This window comes from Notolabrus celidotus, chromosome 20, assembly GCF_009762535.1.
Source record: "Notolabrus celidotus isolate fNotCel1 chromosome 20, fNotCel1.pri, whole genome shotgun sequence".
In the NCBI taxonomy this organism is placed as follows: Eukaryota; Metazoa; Chordata; class Actinopteri; order Labriformes; family Labridae; genus Notolabrus; species Notolabrus celidotus.
This window is the reverse complement of record NC_048291.1, coordinates 12,752,007-12,772,840: the sequence shown is the minus strand read 5'-3', so window position 1 is coordinate 12,772,840 and position 20,834 is coordinate 12,752,007. Positions and strand designations below refer to the sequence as shown.

The window sequence follows — 20,834 nt, the reverse complement described above, 5'->3', positions numbered from 1 at the left end:
AGTCCCCCATGCTGAATTTTACCTCAGCCCACCCTCATGATTCTGTCTTGATGGAGAAACATCAGAGACTTGCTCATGAAGTGACCCACAGAGTGTGTTTCTTGGACTGAAGTTATGGGATCTCGACTTCATCCTCCTAACAGCCATGGTCACTGAGAGAGGGCTTATGAGAAATGTGAGACAAAGAGGAGGGATGACTTAGAGAAGAAATGATACAGAGAAGGTTGGAGTGTGGTGTGTGTGTGTGTGTGTGTGTGTGTGTGCCTGCGTGATAAACGTGTGTGTGTGTAAGGCTCGGTGGCGGATGGCTGTGAAGTTTGTGGAAGGAGTGTTGGCTGGCCCCCATGCAGACTTCCTTGCTCAGGCGTGGGGTCGACGGTCTCTCTGAAAGACGGCATTGTCCCCTCTCTGGGCCCTCTCTCTCTCTCGCAGAGTAAACAGCAGCTGAGCGGGCGAGAGAGTGAGAGAGAAAGAGGAGAGGAGAGGAGGGATGACCAAAGGGGCCACAGTGAGGATATACAAGGGTGAGGATGAAGGGAGGAGGAAGTGGAGGAGGAAGAGGAATCCTGAAAGAGGGGTTTGTGTGTCCTCTTTAGCAGGCCCCCGTCATCTATACCCCTGTGTGACCCTTTCCTGCTCAAGACCAAAATTCACGCCCACTGCTTTAGGACACCATCCTTTGAAGAGGTATGGGTGTATGTGTTGGAGGGTGTGGGAGTGGGTTGACGCAGGTCAAAGGAGGGCTACGTGATTCAACACCTCAAGGCTCACATGGATCAGCGCTGACCTTTTACTCCGCTTCAACCGATTGATCTTTAGCCTGATCTGATCTGAGGAGGATCGGGTTAGTCCACTGAGTTCGATGGTGCAGAAATGTGAGCCAGCAACACGAATCAGAGTATATTAAAACTGTGCGGAATAAGACGATTTTCTTAAAAAGGAATTAAATAGTCCCGTGTAATATTTTGTTTTCTGAGAGGGTTTCAGAGAGCGAAAGAATGTGTGTGTGTGTGTATGTGTGTATATGTGTGTGTGCGTACACGTCTTGTGTGACCCCCTCTGAGGTTGGCTGTAACTTAATCTCCCTCCTGCTGTGACCCTGGGAGGTGGTCTGTAGGAGGCAAGCCATCTCTCCCTGGGGCTCTTTGCTCTCTCTATGTTTCACTCTCACACACAACAGCACTCTCTCTTACACACACACCAAGAGACAGAGAAAGAAAGTGGTGGGAACTTCTCAAAAGAAATGAAAACTTAAAATGACACTGCAATAAAATATACTTGCAAGAGTGGCTATTTGCTGCAGATGTGATGATAAAAATCCCAATTAATAATACAGTTATAATACTTATCAGTTAAAATTAACTAACATTACCTGCTGCTATTTGATTAGAAGAATTTGATTTGATTGAAACCCAGCAACATGACCCAAAATGACTCATTTTTTTATGAAACAGCTCACAAGTGGTTTTATTTTTGCCTGCGTCTTGTCAGATGGATGTTTTCCTTGTTGTGTACAAGGACAGTGTAGAGGCACAGGGTATTTGACTGTCAACATATCAGCAGCAGGGAGAATAATGGTAGAAAGTTTTAAAGACAAGCTGATCCAACAAATTCACAATTATCCACATCTTTAACATGTGTCATTGCCCCTGCACAGTGAAAAACGTGTCTGTCAAATTAGCTAGTATAGATAAGTTTAATTTAAGATGTCCATGACGAAACCTGCCTTAGCCAGCTCCAGGCCACTGCAACCCAGAATTAACATTGACCTCTACAAGTTCTGCCATGTCTCTCGTTTACGTCCAACAAATCTGGTTGTTGCATATGGCCAGAGCTCTCTCGCCTGCCCCCTCGAGGTATCCTCCAGTAAGATACATATTGCACAGCCATATATGTGTACAATTACAATCATGATGCAATGAGTTGTGTACATGAACCTATGGTGTACAGCGAGGGTATCACCTGCCTCACAATGAAAACAGCTGTCATGATGTGGTGCTACTCCATGACATTATTAAACTACATATTTTGTTATTGTTCTGAAAGGGGAAAAACTTAGGCAATAATGTTACCCACTGTGGCTTTAAATTGAGTGGGACCAATTATCACTCAGACAATGGAAAATGTCAACGTTACATAGCAAGGAAATGACAAATATTCTGTCATTTTATATGGCGAAATGTTCTCCATTACACAGCTTATCCCCAAAAGAACATGGATAAGTTGATTTAACATCTTTCAATATGCATTCTTGTTTAAGGTTGGTTATTATTCTTTAACATCAAAATTCAAGTGTCCTTTACAAAAATAATTGTAAGCTCTAGTTTTATGTTAAAATATGAGTATCAATGAAAATACTTTCAAGATGTACTCAAATATCAATATGTGAGACAGAAATCTATTATCAGTCAGGCTGCAGTAGGAAAAGGTTTCAATAACAATCAAGGATGAATATCAGTATGGGTTGCTAAGTGCTTAATTTTCTCTTTGACCTTAATGCCTCTTCCCTCATTAGCTCATCTCAACCTCAGATGTGGAAATGTATTCATTTTTTTTGTCCTGCTATCTTATTGCTGCAGTCCAACACTTCAGCAACCACAGCTCTGTTTGGTGAACAGGTTTCCATCAGGCTTCATGCCGAAGCAGTGATGTGTAAAGACCTGCAGCTGCAGCACAGGTCATGTCTAGACCTGCTGGTTTTTCCATGCACCAGGTGGGCAGGACAGGGTCAAAGGTGACTCTCCGAGGGGTGGGAGTGGTGTGACCTCTGAACCCTTACAGTTGGGTAATACTTCTGTAACCAGGGCTGATAAACAACTCAGAGGAATTAGCAATTCGGTGTGTTAGGATATACCTACACATCACTGTCTGAATAATCTGATTTAAGTGATCAAAGCACTTGCAAATTTTAAACTAAAAAGATTTGCAGTTTATCTTAATCGCCAGGTTTATATAGACTCGTATCAAAGTCAGATAAGATTAGTCAGAGAAGGATGGCTCAGTAGGTTTTGCACATTTTCACAGATCATGACATAGACAATAAAACTAAGTTGGGACAGGTAATTAGCAATTTTACTATATTTGTTACTGATTTGGAGACGTGAGAAAACAGGCCCAAACATGGTCATTTCTTCTTCGTTCCCTCTTCTGTCACAGCTAACGTTTCTTGAGGTAATAGCCAGGAGTGAACCCACCTCCGCTGACACATACGCACCAGAGCCACAGTACACCCTCCACCCCTCACCCCTGATGGAACAGACAAACACACACAGCTGAGATATTTTTTTTCCCAGTCTGCCTCTGTCCTCCTCAGCCAGCCACCTCCTCAGACAGGAAACCTCAGTTTCCACTCCTCCTCCTTCTCCTCCTCCTCCTGCTCTGGGCCTTACATTCCCTCATTCTCTTTAGCCCTTTACCCATTGCTTTTGTTTTTCTGTTACATTCACCAATATTTGAACTCTTTCAGTTTATTTTTCCTCTCTCACTTTCTCCTGCAGCCCTCCCTGGTTTATTAATTACCAAATGATTTACCTAGTTCACACCAATTATTCAAACAAATGAATGTCAGAAAAATATTTTTTCAGGGTTTTCTTTTACTGACAATATACATATATTTTCTTTCCCTCTGATGCAAAAAGCTACGCAGGATTGTACACAAAGTTATGTAATAGCAGCATGCATGAAGCCGTTTGGGATGGGCTACTGAGGAAGAAGCCAGTTGCTGGAGCGCTGGAGTGAAGAAGGCTGCAATACAGACGCAGATGGACACGTGCTTTCAAATGCTTCAACGTAGCACAGGACTTCCTCTTGTTCTACTAGGATCTGAAAAGGGAACAAGACTATATCGCCAGTAATTTAAATGCAAATTTAAAGATCAAATGGAAGAGTAAGGGAGGTTGGGAAAAATCTGATAAGATGGAAAGAAAGGAGTGAGATCAGGAAGGAAAAAGTAGAAGGATAGACAGATTGAAGGCGGGAGAGAGTGCAATAGGAAGCTTCTCAACGAGCTACCGATGGCCTCCAGCCAGAGCGTTCAGACACTGAAGAATTCCAGGCAGAGGGCAGGCAGGCAGGGAGGGATGGTGCCAGGAGGGAGGGAGGGGGGGAAGGAGGCACAGAACGAGGAGGGCGGGGCCCACTTGTGGTTTGTTGTCAAAGAGAACTCTTACATGAGAAAAGAAGGGCACGCGCTAACATTGATCTCTCTAATGTTGTTGTCAAGCATCAGCTGTTGAACCACTTTGTGTTCCTTTGTTTTGAATTACAGAACGTTGGGCTGAACAGTTTTAGTCAGGGGGAGTTTTGACCGTATATCCATTCTGGAATGTGATTTTTCAAAATCTGAATTTAAAGACAAAAAAGAAATAAGTTGTGGCCATCAGAGAAGGACTTTTAGGTATCTGAAAATAAGCTGTGTGATTCCATGCAACCAGAGCTCTAACAGAGAAATTAATCATTACCAATCAACTGATAGAAAATTATTCTGAGGAATTTTTGGCTGGTTATCAAGCAGACTAAAATTAATTCTGCTGTTTCTACATGACTTGAAAAAACAATGAGACAATCAGAAAGAAGACTGATTATTTCTCTGTTGATCATTTTAATGCCCGAGAAGCTGCTGGGGGAAAGGTGCCAGATGAAGCACCCTGCATGTACAGGTCAAGATCAGCAAAGTGTTAAATGCACCACTTTGTCTTCAGGGGCTCATAAAAATCAACACAAACCTACAGTTCCTCACAGGACCTCCTTGTTATCGAAGGTCAGCATCTTTTCTGGAATTTCATTGACGGAAGGGGTGAGTAAGGGAGCGGATTAGTCTTGATATCACTAAGTATTCTCATTTCTACACACTGTACATTTAAACAGCAGAATATGAGAAGATTGTCGACATTTCTGGAATTTATAATGGTCTTGCATTGAAGCCCTTAATGCATACTTGCATAAAATATACATCTTAAAACTACAACACCTGTAGACTGTAGACCGTCATAGACTTAAGCAAAAAAAAAAATCAATCAATAAATAAAGAAGAAGATCAGGCTTAATCCATCAGTGAATGGGAAATGGAGTGAGTGATGTAATATTTTAATATGAGAAAAAAACACTCCGGACACACCAGACAACAGAACAGCAATTTCACTTAGTCTGGCATATAGTGAGATTAGGCTACAAAATGATCTATAAACAGCCATCTGACTGAGATTTCACATTGTGTCAGAGAGCATTACTGGCTGCTAAACCCAGGATTATTGCACGGCACAGTGACCTGACTCGACTTTTGCTTGGTCGGGTGGGGGATTGACGGAGAATGACGTTTGGATTTCAAGGGAAGCCTGCATTGTCAGATCTATAAAATAATGCTTGCCTTTTGGGAATGCAAATTTGACTTAATCTTTCAAATGTCATAAAAATCTTACCCCAGGTACACAGTTGTGCAAATCACATGGGCTTTCTTTTTTAATCCTGTTATTCATTTGACTATGATACAGGGCACACAAATCATTTAAAAATCTGCTCTGAAATCATTTGAAGTTTGACAGAACACATGAAAAGTTAAGCAGCAGGTATAGAAGGGAGACAGCAGATGCATGTTGGCATGCAGCTAGGAAATTTCTCCAGAGCCACAGTCAATTTGTTAAACTCCCTAGAAGCTGCTATATGACATGAACAGGACAAGAATAAAGGCACACGTGCAGGACCATGTGTTTTGAGTCACTGGATATTTTTTCTCCCACTTAGTCTAATTCAAAATCAGACGGGATACATACGTTTTTAATCAACAAGAACAGTTTTAATCTATACTGTGGTATCAGGTCAGCAATCGGGGTGAACAGATAATCTCTTCCAGGGTCAATGACTCAGAGTGTTGAAGCTGTAAAGCGACCCAACACTAATGCTTGAGGCACTTCACACAACAGTACTGTAGGCTTTGAAGAGTGGTGAGTAATCTTACAATAGAGTGGGGCATTTCACAACATAACAGTTTCATAGCAGAGCAAAAGGAGGCAGGAACCAATGAACACAGCAGGAGGCATACCTCCATCCGTGAAAAGAGAGGAGAAGAGAGGAGTAAAAGTATGTGTTTGTCTTTGCACTCCAGAGATTTGATCGACATCCCCACCCTTTCTACTTTGACCTCCCACTAACTCTGCTGGGTCTCTCTACCTCCTTCAGTCCACCGAACACCTCCTCCGATCCTCATCCCTCCTCCGCCATCTTTCTTTCTATCCCCTGTCTACTTCCTCCTCACTTCCTCAGGCTCAACCTCCATCCTCTTTCATCACTCTTTCCTCTTCATCTTCTTCATCAACCCTTCTTATGCCTCCTTCTCTCTCTCTTCTCTGTGCTTTTCTCTCTCCCCCTCTCTTCAGTCCATTCCTGTGGCCTCTCCCCACAGGCAGTGATGCAATCCTCCGACTCCTGCGCGCAATCACAGGGTCTGGAGTCGGCTCACCAGCCAAGCAGGGGCGTCACCACACCACGCTCAGTAGGAAAGCAACAGGAGAGGAAAGAAAAGAGGTGGGGGGAAGAAAGAAAAGAAGGAATGAAGCCAGTGAGAGAGGGAAGAAAAACAGTCTGAGGCTATTGGAGCTTGTGGTGGTGGTGGGTGATAGAGGAAAAGTGCTGTGATAAAAGTGAACAGCTCTGTTTTACAGTTTGGTAACAATCAAAACTGAACTTGGGGTAAGCATTTCTTTGTGGTGAGATGTGTTCGTATTAATCTGATGGAACTTGTGAATGAATCTGTTTATGGAGGATCAAACACACAACATCCCAGCTCAACGTCCTCCCATCAGCCCACTAACCAGCTGTGTCCGTTTTGATAGGGCTGCTGGATGAGGCCTCTGTTTCGGAAGTGATGGTGCTTTGCTACACCCACACTCAATGCTGTCATTCCAGCTGACTCACACCAGCATTAGCATTATTCTTAATGCTTGACTGCCGCTATAAAATTCAAGTATGGGGGTTACATGGTCTGGTGTTTTAACATTTTCTCCACTGGTAGATGCTTTTCCACCAAATTAAAAAAGAAAAAAAAATCTGGTTCTCCATCTTCTTTCACATGTCAGGACTGTAAGCATACTGTACCATAGGTATGCAGTGGTAAGCTAAGCTGTTTTGCATCCATGCAAAGTGTGATCTTATCAGACAGAATGCACTCAAGACACGAAAGATTTAAAGGCGTGATTTTAAAGCAAACACACTCACATGAGACACACCCTTGCTTGCTGGCTCTGTAGAAGCAGACCTCCCCTAAAGGCAGCAGAAATGACCACAAGGTCAGGTTAGGAATGCAAAGGCAGTGGCACCTGCCTAAATCTTTAAAATACCAGCTTGTCCCAGCACACACACAAACAAAAAGTTGCTGGTGGCCACTCCCCAAAACTCTGGGCAGCTTTAAGCCCTTAAAATGACTTAAGCTCCAAATGAGGCATACAGGTGTGCAGCTCGGAATTTTTGAATGGATAGAAGTATGCGACTTAGCTTCATGATCCTTCTAAACACAAAACTGAGCATGCAGAGCAGCTGCGGTTAAACCCAACAGGGGATGTATGTTGTATTGCCTCACTGGCAAAAGCCCAGCTCCGGTTCTGAGCCACTGGGTAGGAGGGAATGGGAGGATGTCCAGAAATCTCTTTTTCTTTTTCTCCACCCTCTCCCACATGCAGTAAAAGGCAGATTAATAGGGGTGACATGGGTATGGAAACTGTGGTACGATAAGCAGCAAACCCAGGCTGTGTTCAGTTTCTAAGCCAATGTGGTCCACGCTCCCAATGACAACTTCAAGGATAGTTGAAAGAAGGTAGGAGTAACATAATAAATTCATACATATACATTCAGACTGTACAGCCTCCTATATACAGCCATACACATACACCAGCAGTGCACAGCATGCTGGCTGTGTTGTGGAGTTCAGACCAGTTCAGAGTGCTGTGGTACCGCTCCAGCTTTGGGAGGGGTGTGCCTGTCTCACAGTCATTTCCTGGACGGGAATATTATGGCACAACACGCCTGAGAAACAAACCCCTTTCGTCTTTGCATACTGACCCCAGCCTCTTTCATTTGCCTGCAACTCAATAAGCCAGCGGCACATAGTGAACTCTCTGGGAAGCAAGTCTCCTTATTCAATAGCCAAGGTAATATGATCCCAACAACAGCTTTATGCAACACAGCCTCCGGGAGGCTGTGGGCAAAGCATGAGGTGGGGCAGGTTGGTGGGTGCTCTCTTTATCCATTGTCGATCATGTCCTAGCTTTTCTTATTCTTCACCCCAGAATTCCTGAATAGCCCCTCCCTGTCCCTGGTGAGGTCTGGGTGACACCTGTGCACCAGCCATGCAGCACAGGACACAGCCAAGTAAAGAGGTGGCCCACACAGAGCCAGATGTGCTCTGGACAGGGAGGGTCTCCATTAGTGTGTGTTTGTTAGCTGTATGTGTGTATAAGAATGTTTATGTACTGAGAGAAGGAACAGGGCAGGGGCTTAGCTTCCAAAACCAAAGGGGAAGAAAACAGGAAGAAGGAGAAATACAAAACAGCAGCGAGCAATTAGCAGACAAAGTGACGTGATGTGTGTTTGTGTGCATGAAGCAGAGCCAGCTCCTGCTTCCTTAAATTTGGGCGTGCCCCCCATACTGTCTCCTATATACCTCCATGTGGGCCCTTCTGCCTCCCTCCACAGTGATCTCACATATACGGACACACAAAGCTTGTGTTGTCTTTTCCTTGTGAGGCTGTGCCAACTTAACGGCAGCCCTGTGTTCTCCATTCTCGCATGGAGCGCCTGTTTTCTCTGAGTAACCCTCCACCCTGTGCCCCCCCCCCCCCCCCCCCCCCCCCCCCCCTCCCACTATGGCTGGCAATAAGACAAGGTCAATATGACAGTCTTTTCTCTCTTTATCTCCCTCCCTCTCCTTTTCTCTCTGTGTTCCTGTGTTCTAGCTCAACTAAGTGACAGGCTCCACCCTACAGCTTTTATCTTTTTGCGGCTCCATCCAAGAGAGAGACGCAGAAAAAAAGAGAGCAGAGAGACAGATGCAAAGGGACAGATGGAGGGCGACTGAGATGGCGACAGACAGAGTTGAGCATAATGCTGTAAAATGGAGAAGCACTCAACTCTTGATTTAAATTTGCTGGCACGTCCAGTGTGCGCGATCTGTCGGAATGAAGCTTCAGAAAGATCTGGAGCTGGTTCCTCTTTTTCATTTGGCAAAACTCACTGCAAAGCAAGGGCTAATAAATGTGCTTTGGACAAATGCAAATGTACAATATCTATCTGCAGCTTGGAAAGAATGAGTCGAACAGAGGATCTCAATTAATACAGAAGGTCGGGGCAGTATTCCTGCTCCTACAAACTCTTCTGTCCTGAATCAATACTGACATTTAAAATCAATTAAGAAATAGTCATCACTCTCATGGTGACTGACAGTCATTCAGAGCTGGGAAACAACGAGCAAGGACACCCAGAAGCATCAGTTAAAGACAGGTTTGAAGATAGCGAATGCTCATTATTCAAGGTTAAGTCAATCAGTATGCCTTCTCACAACCAAATAAAGTGTAGCAGCATGATAGAAGAAGACACGGTCAGAATAAGTCTTAGTTCACCACATGTAATCTCAGACTTATGACATATCCATATACATAAGGCTTACACGTAAGAAAAAAACAACCACACTACACATGTGGTGAATTAGTGCTGGCAAAGTTTCTACAACATCACAGAAAAGGTAAACACTTAAGCAGCCAAACTTTCCCCCCACTCTCTCCCTGTTTTACTGCATGGATAAGACGGAGAAGGTCTTATATAATGTAAGCGTCACATATGAGGCTGGGGGCTCATGGAAAGTGGGAGACGAAAGACGCAATGAGGGAGGGATGAAGGGGAACAGAAGCAGAAGAGGAGATGTAGTCCCAGAGAGTCAAGGATGGAGAGGAGGAGGGGAAGGGGGGTTGAAGGGGGCAAAGTCTGGAAGCTAGCTGACAGGACTGGATATGCCCAGACAGGGAGCCAGGCCCAGGCCCAGACATGAGAGCCTTATGTGAGTTTCAGAAATGCCTCACCCGTCTCTCCTTTAACTCCTTCTTTAAATAAAAAACAACACACCATCGATCCCTCTCCCCTGTCTATTCCTCCCCAGCATGTTTTCCCTCATCCTCAACCCCTCTTATCCAACTCCTCCCTTTCTTTTCTCTTCAAACGAGCAAACACACACACATACGTCAGTACTGAGCTGTTGTAGTTCTATTGAGTGTAGACTGGGGAATTCAGGGTGTTGGCCAAGCAAGTAAATAATAATACAAACCAGCTGTGTCTTTACTTAAACTGAATTGCTGTGAGCATATTACTGTACAACTCACAGCTCCTTGAAATGAGACCCTAGACATGTAAAAGCTCCAACTGGATCCAAGTTTTGAATTATTTATAAGTGAAATATTGGAGTATGTTGGCAGATATGAACCCAAACAGTCTTTCCTTTATTCCCTCCGCTCCTTCTGTGACAGCCTCTTTACATTGCTGTTATTCTTTCAAGTCTTGGCTTTACTCCTGTGTTCTTTCTTTAACTTTTCCTCATCAAGTGTGCCCTGCCCCAGACACGGTCTGCGTATTGTCTGCAGGGCTCTGCAAGCTGAAATTCTCTCACGATAGAAATAGTTAGCAGAAAGAGCAAACAGCATTAAAAAGAATGAGAAGAGGTAGGGTGGGGTATAGTTGGAGTGAGGCACTGAGTTGTCTGTGTTTATTTTGGAAATGCAGGCCTGCAGACTTGCAGCAGAGGAACTGACCCCTAAACTTCACCAAGGCAGATACTTGCAGGAAGAGCTTGAGTCCTGTGCTCATTTAGGGAGTCCCACACAGGTGATTTAAACAAGGATAGACCATATATATTCTCGTAGGGGGCATTTTAACCTACACTAGGGACTCAGGAATGGTCTGCTTCAGGAGGAAACAGTGAGGCCCGGAGGTGATTAGTGGTTACAGTTTAACTGGAGAAAAATGCACGGCCCCTGAGCCCAGCCAGCCAGGGAGCAGGGCGGTATGCACCGGTCCCCTTCAGTTAGCAAACTGGGGTGAGTCAAAATCTGTAACCGCTTCATCTATTCTTAACATACAGATCCAAGAGCCTGGCTGTCACTCAGCATGGACACATCACACTGTAGCACTCCAGAGTATGAATGTGTCACTTCCACTGCTGCACACATGGCAATGATTAGTGATAATATTCTTCATGAAATAAAAAGTACACAGCCGGAATGTAATGATATGAGTGGAGGGAGTCTTTTACAAGTTGGGCCATTATATCAGTGCTGTTCTTAGTTAGATTCTAACAATTCATAACAATGTGTGTCAACATGTACCCCTCACAATTTCCACCTGTGCACCTCACAAAAGATCTGCAAAATAACAAAGAATTTGCCAAAAACTATCTTGAAGTAGTTTGCAAAAGCAGGTGGATATTGAACCCCGAATACTGATTGTAGAAGAGATTGGTTCAAAGGCAAATCATTGACATCGCTCCAGAATTTGAGAAACAGTGGTGTATTTGGGATTAAGTAAATCTAGCCAACTATGGGCAAGACTGCAACAACACATGGGTTTTTCTGTTTTGCTACATCATACTTCTCCTCTGGTATTTTAAAGGTCAATCTAAGGTCATGAGCTGGGATGTGTACTTGTGTACACAGCCCCCCCTTAAGCAGACCACATTTCATTGGTAAGCAGCCTTAATGGATAAGCCCACCACTGTTTGATTTAAAATGTGATTAACTGCTTCAGGGTTCCCCCTTGATAGTGTAACCAGAGAGGGAGTATCATATCTGTCATAGGAACCTATAATAAAGTGGCTCTTATCCCCATGGAGATAAATTTAAGTGTGTATCAGGTGCCTTGTCTTCCCTGCATGCTGCCTCATTCACTGACCACTATTATCCTCTGTCCCCTGCTGCTCAGTTGCCTTTCAGCTTGACTGTAATCCCCAGCAGCGATGAAACCCCACTGTGATATCAATTCAGACTCTCAAACTGGCTCTCCAAGGGTAGATTGTGCCACTTATATCCCACCCACTTACTGAAAGCGGCCCTACTCCTCCAAGTTTTTTCCTTGAGTGGCAGGCATATTTTAGCAACCCTGCAGCAGCCAAAAAAAAGAAACGTACTCCTGTGATCCTGGATTTCAGAACTTCTTTGTTGCATCATGCACACAAAGCAAGAATCAAGTGACCTCTTCCCTCTTTGAATCAAATGTGGTACACTTTTATTATCCTGGTTTAAGGCATTAAGTACAAGTGCACTGTGGGTTCCCGCCATCCCTCAACCACATGCCTAGTGGTTGCTCTCTGACGCAGGAATAAGCCATTAGGGTCCACCTTTTCCACCATTAAAGCAGCTGCTTTTCCTTCAGTTTGGGACTTCATGGGCATGATGTCACACAGTTGTGGTCATGTGGTGCAAAATCTCAAGTCACAGGGAAATTTAAGGAGATGAGGTGACAAGAATGCCTGTGATGTGATTTCAGTGATCAGCATGGGAAGCTTTTATGCTTTACCCACTTCTTGGGAACTAGTTGCAGCAGGTGAAGCAAGTTGGTGTCAAAACTGTGCACAAGCTGTTGCTCCCTGCAGCTGTCTTCAAGTCCACATCTGGCCAAGCATGTAGTCAGGATGAGAAAATGTACAGCTAAAAAAGGCTGCGTACACAAAACACATCCTGTGAGTGTGGAATGCCACCACAGGGCTGCACAGCTGGACCCCAGCAGACATCTGGCTTTATGGTGGAGCTGAGAGCCTTTTCTTTGCAGCGACTGAGTGCTGTGTAAGACAATCTCTACATAATAACAAGTGCGCGGATGGTGATGGATGCCTCTCTGTCTGGCCCCTGTCTTTCTGTCAGATAGATTTTATGGTTGACCTCAAGCTGAACTGATCATCAGCTGATTGAATAAACAATGCAGGCGGTGGATGTGGGGAGCACCTGTGCTCACAGTTCAGAGAGGGGTTATGGATTAAATAGCGGGGGCCTGGAAGAGGGAGGAAGGAAAGAGAGTCAAAGTCCTCCCTCCGCTCAAAGCCGGTGCAGCCTCTCTCACTGCCCCCCTTCTCCACATACTTTGAGAGAGGTCCAGTGGGAGCATGGCCAGACCTCCTCCAGTCTCCTATGATATCTGTGTGACAGCATGACACTCTCATGCACCCAAATGTCATATTGTTCAAACTGTACCACTCACAGTCACCTCTGAAATGTACAGACATCTTACTCTGACCCGAAATACAACTGCAGCCCCCTGAGTGTGCCTCGATGTGCATTGCGGCCTAATGCTTTTTAATGATCAGGCCTTATTCCACTCCAGCACAGGGGCTTGTTAGGTCTGCCTTGGCAGGGCTCTGCTCTTTCCCCTGGCATCTTCTGGAACAATGGGCCCATGGGAGGCAGCCAATGGGGAGAAGGTCCTTCCCAAACTGAGTCCCAGTGTGCGCACAATTAGGCTTAGGGACAGTGGAATTGCTTAATTGGAGGAAAATAGCTCTTTATCCAGGCCTCTGTGCCTGTGCTCATCCTTGCCCCCTGCGCTACATACTTGGCCCCAACTCCCTTAGAGCCGGTCAAAACAAAATGTATTATGAAATGGCAAGACAAAGATGTCACTGGTTCCAACAGTTCCTCAGTAAATGAACCATGCTGAGGAGAGTTATTAAGCATACATATTTCATGGTTGGCTGTGGACATGCAGCGCTGATAGTTGCATTAAATGTACACATAATTACATATTTGGCCTGCATGTGGGATCATGTCAAGCGTGATAAGCATGTTTTTGATGGGTGTTTACCTCACATGGTCACATATTAGCCATCTCTTTGTTTACCAATACTTGTTTATCAAGTGACACAGCAGCCTGTACGTTGAACTCTTTATCAGATGTTGTGGCAGAATATCAGACAGCTCAACGCGGACCTGCATCTTGCACAACCGCTGGCTGCGCTGTGACAAACGTCCCTGAATAGAGCAGGATTTGTGATTCTGCTCCAAATATGTCTCACGGGGTTGAGGAGGGCGAGGATGCAGACACGCGGAAACTGTCGCTCCAGTATGGAAATGGGTAACCTTAAATGGCTGTCTGCGTAAATGGCACAAACGCCGGTGAAGGCACGTCCGCCACTGCCCGGCCTTGAGAGTGACAGTGTGGGGAGTCCAGGCTGCAGGGTCTGGACTGGACGCACCGCTGGAGAGAGACTCTGAAAAATAGGTCACTACCCTGTTTGAACTCGTGCGATTTTTCACATTCAAGCCGCGCACTCTGGCCAACGTGGACACATGACAGCAGACACAACCTAAAGGACTGACATGAAAGATGATGATGCTTTCTTACCTTAAAGGCGAAAATGCCGTGGATATGGCGGAGATATCTCCGACTTGGCCCCCCTCTTCCCGGTGCAAACTTCGCACGCAAAGTCCTATATGGCTCAAGCGGCGTCGGTGTCAAATGACTCCTCGTCGATTTGTCTCTTTTTCTTTGATAAAAACAAAACACTGAGCGTCTTAAAAAAATATGTCTAGGTGTCTAGAGAGGCGGTCTGTTCCCAGACCATTGTCAGGAATAATTCTAAGCATGGAAAATCAAACATGAGCTCAAACGCAGCGTATGTGACAGCTGGTTGTTTAAATAGAGACTAATCTAAGGAATGACAGCCTTGTCTGTTTCCGTAGGATGATGGATTCTGCATGTTATCATGCTACGGGAAACCCGTCAAAAAGTGTAAACACCCAGATCCGTAGCCTGAAGTGTTCCCGCTGAGGAAAAACGAAGACCACTGGCTGTGTAGTGCATCAAAAAGGCAAATGTAATTTCTTCCAATTCAAAGCGCATCGCGTAATGGCAACGCTCGTCAAGTGGGGGTTTCCTATGGGTGGTCGTGGTTCTCCTGGCGGGGTGGGAGGGCGGTCCGAACCAGAGGGATGGCACGAACTGGTGGGTCGGGTAGATAGGGCGGGTTGGCGACGGGGTGTGGGATAGAAGGGGAGGTTCGTCTCCTTTCTCTTCGGTGCTTTTCCAGATACCGAGGTGGGGCTTTTTGCTTTCTTTTCTATTTTTTTTCAGCTTTCCCCGTGACTCTCCTGCTGCTTTTTTCTTGTTCTGCGCACTCGAGGACACGCCGAGTGTTGAGGGTAGTCTCCCCACCACCGTCTGAAGCGCACAGACAGCCGCCCGGAGCCCAGCCAGCCCGTCAGGACCAGCTCGGAGTCTGCCAGCTCAGCGCATGCTTACTGCTCCGCCCCTCCACCATGGGCAGTCCCCGGCTTCTCTCCAAACTCTCCCCTCTCTATCCCCCTCTCTCTGTCCTCATGGCCATCTCTCCCTGTCGTTGGTTCCCTCCGTCAACAAGCCTCTAAGGAAAACTATTTTAGTTATTGTTTGCTTCTCTGTAGTTTTGTGTATCTCTGTTTTCATGCTGCCAGAAACCCACCTGTCATACAAATCAATGAAAACAGTCCTACATTGAATTCTGACTCCCCCAAAGCCCATGATTTTGCAAAAATAATGAAAAACATAGGCCTACATTCCCCACAGTATAAATCATTATGATCAAAACTTACAACCACCAGTCTCTGGAAAGACGAGAAGACAGAAGACGTCATTGTTTAAGACAAAATAAATCATAAAGTCAGAAGAAATTTTCCCTGTGAAATTCTCATTGTTTTGTTCTGGCACAGTGCAAAGAAAAGAAATATAAAAATGTTGGCTGTCTCAGTTGCCATGAAATACTTTTTGCTTTTTTTAATTGCAAATGTTTGGACTTGCCAGTCAGTTAGACATTTCTGCATGATGCAGGCAAAAAGTAGACAACGAAGTAAGGGCTCCTCTATTCTTTTTCACTTCAACTTCTTTTTTTCTTTATTTACCCATGCTGTCATTTTTTCAGGTCAGGTCAGGCCCTGGTCTTTGTGTGCAGGATACTGTGGTTAACAATTTCTCGTTCCTTTGCTTGAACAAGATTGTCATACTATAAAAAATATTGTATTTTTGCACATCATCAAAGTCCCATGTTCCTGATCCAGTTGGAGCTAATTTTTCAACTACTACACACAAATTTAAGACAAAGTGGTTGACTTTATAAGGGGGGGTGTATGCGTTGTACAAAGCATCATATTCTTAACAGTTTACAGATGAGTGCTCTTTGGTTATTGGAGATTGAAGGTACAGTGTGACATATTTAGCAGAATATATCAGATCAGACTTGATATAAATTAGATAAAGTATTGCTATTTTTAGATAACTGTATTTGTGTTGATAGGAGTTTTTCTACTTTGAAAAGTAAAAACTTGAATTGATCTCAGCAGGTTATCGTCCACCAAGGCCACCGCAGGTTCACAGATGGGAGGGGTGAATATACTTTGTCTGCTTTGATTTCTCTTGATGTTTTAACCGATGTAGGTGATCTCAACTTGACTGATTAAACATGTTTTTAACTCCTCTGTGGAAAAAGAAATGTGAGTCTTCCTTGGAGGCCCCTCTTTCGTCTATTTAATGTGTAAAATTGTGCATTTGATTAGCAAGGCCAGATCCATGGGATCGCCAGGGGTGGCCTTGCCCACTCAAATCCTTATCCATGGCTGGCATGGTCAGAGGAAGGACTTGATGTGTTGCAAGAGGCAACTGTTGTTTCTTTCATTTAAAAGTAGACAAAAAACTTTACTTTAAGGCCCGGTCCTTAAACATTTGTTTTTGTGATGTCAGTAGGCAATCTACAGCCGCAATTTCAGAGAGCTTCTCACCTGCATTTACTGTTGCTAGGTAACGACAGTTGATGGCACTTCCACTTCCCTTAGTAGTGAAGGTTAAGTCTGTGTTCAACTGCTCTGTATGCTTCATATTTGCTTTCATTCAATGGCATATATCTTACATATCTGACCATTAGCAGCAGCTCTAGAACTGGAAGTTGTACAGTAACTTGAAAAATGAGTGTGGTCAGAGATCAGAAGTCCCACCCCTTCTTTATTCGGCTTGTGGGTGATCAAGAAGCGGCATTGACGATTTCAGTGGTTTTGCTAGAGAGTAGAGTGTCAAAAAAACAGAGGGTGATGAGGACGTTTTTGCGTTGAAGACACTGATTGCTTAAGGTACTGCCAGCACAAAAAAACAACAACATTGAAACGTGTGAGTTTGGTCTTGAATCTATTTCAGGCCTCAAAGATTTCAACAAAGAGGATTCATATGTTGCCATTCTGTTGTGTTTCTTTCTAATGTAAGTAAAAGTATACACAGGAATATATTTAACATTTGTATGATATTTAATTAAATGTTAGTAGTTATGTAAATAAATGTCATATATTTATGTGTGCACACATTTCATGTATTTCATAGTTTTAAATCATTCTATTGTTCAATTTAAACTTTTATGGAATTTATACATTTTCTCCACATTTTTAGTCATTATGTGAACTTTTCATGGAACAACTTGGCTGTAACAACTTGCTTTCATGTCTAAAGTGACCAGAGAGTTTACTTTTGTAAATGTACTTGAGGCAAGTTTTGCAGGGAGGATAAAGCAGTCTGTTTATTTTATTATAGCTGAAATAGAGTGTATACTATGCTTTAGCTACATGTACAAGTGTGGATAAAGTTAGGTGTTTGTTACAAGAAATATGACTGATGTTGATGCAATAGATGTTACTGGGAAAATGTCAAACCTTTTCTGTCGTGATTATTGTTCCCCAATATTCAAAGTGTGAAACAAAGCTAAAGTGATATAAGTGTTATACTTGTTAATGTGTTTGCATAATAAAGGTGTGGTTATTGTAAGTGTGCAGTGTTTTCGCTTGGGCTGTGAAGATTGGATATCTTTTTATTGGGCCCAAAAAATTGTATGCAACCTTTTTTCCAGAGTAACCTCATGTTTTATAGTTTAATAAACTACTTGATAGATTGAGAAAATGTTATCAAGTATGTCCGAATTCTTCTGCTATAGAACTTCCATTAGGTGCTTGCCTGACTATGTAATATTGGGAAATATACTTCTATCATTATATGCATCTTTAGCCATATAATAACATTGTGGTCAAGATACAGGTTAATCAAAGACAACACCACAAAACCCATGTAACGACTTTAAATGAAAGACATTCATGCCCCTTTAAAATCTGATTAAATATCTAAAGTTAAGTAATATTTATTTGGCCTTTTGATAATTTTTCCCCAGACATCATGATTGACGTGATTTTCAAGTTTTTCATTTACCTGTTTGTTGTCCACCATAAACTAACTTAATAATAAAGAAACAAGACTCCTTTTGAAAATAATTGGGTCAGTCGGTCATTATATCTTATTAATTACTTCTTCTATTATTATTTGATATTCTTAACTATTGTGTATAGGAGCAACTTTAATGACTGAATTTCGACCCGGGATAAATAAAGTATCTCTGAATAATGCCATAGATAAGTAGTTATTTCCTTACTTACATTTAAACACTTTAGATACAGCAGCATCATTGTAGAACTGAAATATTTTCCCTAAATAACAGTGAAATATTTTACTGCTATATTGAGTGTCATGATATAATTTGTTTAATTTCTTAGGCTTTCATATATGTAATAAGTCTTAACAAAAACACACAAAAATGTGTATCACACTTCAATAAGACACATCCAGCATAGGTTGGTGGAGATAAAAACATTAAGATTTTTTTTTTAGCGATGTTCAGGTAATGTATTATCAGGTAACCATCAGGTCTAAAAATGTGTTCTTTTGGTGCAAATCTTAAAAAAAAAACTCATGGAAAAAATATTAACTTAACATCTATTCAAGAAAGCTGAAACAATCATCAACACTTTTAATGAAAAGCTTTTTAATCAGTTATATGTATGTTGCTTTATTTGCATAAGATTGTTGTATTTTATTGATGTGTTGTCACTGTTTCAACCTCACTGATCCTCAGGTGCACCTCCTTACCCTTTCTACATGCCACCACTAGGGGGCATTAATTTGCCTTTACATGAGCCCGGACACATGATTTACCAAAACTTTATGGGCAACTGATTTGCTCAAAACATTTAGCATTAAACCAATAATAATATAAAGAGCCGTGAATGTATTGGTGTGGGACATGACTAATGACAGGTCCAAAGTGATAGCCTACTCCAGTAAGACTAAAACTATATCTGAAGACCTTTTTAAAGATTCAACCATGACTGAATGTAGAAAGGCTTGTTATTGGCTTGGAGCCAATGTATTTTGATAATGAATGTAGTATTTGGTCCTTTTGTGTCCCTGCTTGGCCTCAGCTGCTTTTTAAAGCCTGTAGTTCCATAAAAAACAGGCCTGTGATTGTTTTGGCTATAAAATGATAGTAAACATAGGCCTAGTACAATATTAAAAAATAGGCTATACTATGTAATGAATAGGCAATGGGATTAACAATAATGCTCGTCAAACAGAAACTATTTGAAGGTACTATTGATTTAATAAAATATAATTTAGACACAAATGAAAGACACAGCAATCATTTTTTCAGTCTGTATAGCATTCATCTATATATTTGATTTCATGTAACTGAATATGCATTGCACTTTATCATACAAACAGAAAAACCTAAGAACAAAATAAATGAATCCACAGAAGATGCATAATAGAAACATGATGCATGCATATATAAAAATAAAGGTGTACTCTATGAGGAAGTAGTGCCGGCTTCCCAGCCAATCAGGATGAAGTTGAAGGGGCCCAGAGGGTTGGAGCTCTGATTGGTCTATGATAACGGAATGCAGGAAATAATAACATTGCTTGATACAAAGGCTTTGGAAAACCCATAGATTTCGCCATAATCTCAAATTACTGATGAGTACTGATTGGTATTATGACTTTTTCCAAACCCAGCACAAAAATGTTGTTTTTTTTACCCCATTTATACCAACTGCACCTTTAAGCAAAAAAGAAAGACTTTAGGCAGAGGAAAAAATATATATAGCTATTTTATATAGGGTAATAAAAATGAATTGGGGGGGGGGTTTATGCCATGTCTTAAATTCTTTTCCGATTGGGTTCTATGGTGGTTAGTGGACACTAGCTTATTTTATTTAGATTTTACAATTGTTAACATTGAATAACTTGTAGCTCTAACAGACAATACAAACGCTAATATATGCATGTGCCTCCATAGAGATACACAACACCTGCAGTTTATCAAGATGGCAAAATCAAAATCACTGCTTCTGTTTTGTGTCTGGTTTGGCTGCACCCGCGTCCCGGCCTATAATTAAACCTATTAAATTGGGTTACTGTACTTAATCCTTCCTTACAACCACTGTTACACCCAAAACGGTGAAGAAAAATACGCGCCAGACCGTGTTGTGTCAGCCAGGCGGCAGTCTGTCCCCAGAAGCCCTCCCCGGTGCGCTGTTGCTGTGCAGCTCTGCCAAGCCGTCAGCTGATCCCTCTCTTGTTCGCTTATCGCAGCTGTCGGAGTATCCGCCCCTGTTGTAGACTAGTACCGCTTTTGATTTACTATCAGCGGTCTAGGTGTTTTTATGTCGGGGTTACTTACACGAATTATTATTAATTTGTATCGAAGCACTGAAGTTACATTATGTTCACAACAATAATAATAAGGTTGAGATGACTTAACCTCAGGAAGAATAAGAGGAGGGACAGCAGAGTAAATTGCAAATCGCCTGTGACTGGTCGATTTGTAATTTAACATAATTCTGCATCTCAAATAGCCTTAATAATCAGTTGTCATTTTTGGTTGAAATTACTATTAAAGCTACATATTTTCGTCTAACTCCTTACATTGCTGCTGTATTTCTGCACCAAATAGTCCTTTGTTTACATGCAGTCCCTCGTCT

The 20,834-nt window shown here is 42.7% G+C and overlaps 1 protein-coding gene across 2 annotated transcripts in view; it reads right to left on the bottom strand.

Moving 5' to 3' along the window:
* Positions 1–15,327, bottom strand: part of glis2b (GLIS family zinc finger 2b) — a 32,508-nt gene extending 17,181 nt beyond the window's left edge. Inside the window, exon 1 of one of the 2 annotated variants that reach the window (XM_034710885.1) lies at positions 14,362–15,327. The gene's annotated coding sequence lies outside the window, so the exon portion shown is untranslated. The remainder of the gene's footprint in view (positions 1–14,361) is intronic. The other variant, XM_034710883.1, reaches the window with a different exon arrangement.
* Between the last annotated feature and the right edge of the window lie 5,507 nt (positions 15,328–20,834).